At 38.6% G+C, this 1,631-nt stretch overlaps 1 non-coding gene across 1 annotated transcript; it reads left to right on the forward strand.

Moving 5' to 3' along the window:
* Nucleotides 1-442: 442 nt before the first annotated feature.
* LOC131654412 (small nucleolar RNA R71) lies at nucleotides 443-549 on the forward strand. The gene has a single exon (XR_009299452.1). It is a non-coding gene; the product is annotated as a small nucleolar RNA R71 (small nucleolar RNA).
* Nucleotides 550-1,631: the final 1,082 nt, after the last annotated feature.

The raw sequence follows: 1,631 nt of genomic DNA on the forward strand, positions 1-1,631 counted from the left end.
GTGGTTCCTCCATCCAGGATTGTAAGTATTAAAAAAAGGGTTTCCTTGAGTGTAATTAACTTGGTCTGAGCTAGACTCATTCAGTAGGTTGCAATCGGCAGTTTGATGTCCTTGGGTTCCACAAAGTTCACATTCAGATATGATTGCAACTACCGTGGCAGTGTTTTGAGACATATTTTTTACTTTTAAGGTTAGGGCGTCCATTTTGGCTCGCATCATGTCCTTTTAACTTACCTCATGTGTTCCTCCTTGGGTCTCCTTCTTCTCTACTGTCTCTCATTCCGCTCCCCATTGGTAATGGTTTTGGACCATATCTTCTATTAGGGCACAAGCGTCAGGGTAAGGTTTGTTCATCAGCGCACCACCAGCGGCAGCGTCGATAGACATCTTAGTATTATAATGGAGTCCATTATATAAGGTGTGTATGATTAACCATTGCTCTAGGCCATGATATGGACAAGCTCTTAAAAGGTCTTTATATCTCTCCCAGGCTTTAAAAAGTGATTCTCCTTGGTTTTGAGTAAACCTAGTGATCAGGTTCCTAAGGAATGCGGCCTTGCTTGGGGGAAAATATCTAGCAAGGAATACTCTCCTAAGGTCTTCCCGAGTTGTTATTGAGTTGGCTGAAAGGGAATCTAACCAGTCGTGTGCTTTACCTCTAAGGGAGAAAGGGAATAGTCTTAGACGAATTTCCTCAAGTGAAGCACCATTTGCCTTAAGGGTGTCAGCTAACTGGATAAAAACTTTTAGGTGTTGGTTCTGGTTCTCAGAAGCGAGACCAGCGAATTGGTTTTGTTGTAATAATTGTAAGATTGAGGGTTTTAGTTCTAAATTATTAGTTGTTATGGCAGGGTTTACTACTAGAATTAGGCTCCTCATTAGATGGTTGGGCGAATTCCTTAGGAGCTCTTTGGTTATGATCTTCAGCCATAGATCTTCTTATCCTACGGAGAAAAAGGCGTGCTCAAGTGTAACGTTCGGGTTCCATTAAAGGATCTATTAAGTTTTCGGTACTACGATTCTTACGCATTTAGCGGCTAATAAAGCCTTACTCTAAACGGGATAACAATAGGGTACGAAATTTGACGAAGTTTAGTCCCCGGCAACGGCGCCAAAAACTTGATGGGTCTGTTTATAGAGTCTAAAATCTGACTGCAAGTGCACAGCCTATCGAAGTAATATAAAAGATTATCGACCCCACATAGACCAATCGTCAATCTATCAACTCTATTGCTAAGGTGCTTATCTAAGGCGGATCGAAACAGTTGAGATGTGTACAGTGCATGAATATAAATGGATAAAATAAATGTAGATAAAAAACAGGTTCAAATCTAATTCACATTAATCAAACAATGTTCCAGTTGTATATGGATAGAACTACTTGTGAGACAATATTTTCTACTTATAGAAAAGAACAATTTAACAGGAACTTGTCTCTTCCACGTACTAAGATTCGAGTTTACTCTTTAATCCAATCCTTTTATCGTCACTTATAAAAGGTGCTTCAAACCTTAAAGTAGTAAACCTATTTTTAAGAAATTATATACTTAACTTAGTAAAAAAGTGATTTTAACTTGGAAATATTAACTTAAAGAGATTCTTGGCTTTAGGCCAAGAATCAGATTTCAAAT

Source organism: Vicia villosa, linkage group LG2 (assembly GCF_029867415.1).
Source record: "Vicia villosa cultivar HV-30 ecotype Madison, WI linkage group LG2, Vvil1.0, whole genome shotgun sequence".
In the NCBI taxonomy this organism is placed as follows: domain Eukaryota; kingdom Viridiplantae; phylum Streptophyta; class Magnoliopsida; order Fabales; family Fabaceae; genus Vicia; species Vicia villosa.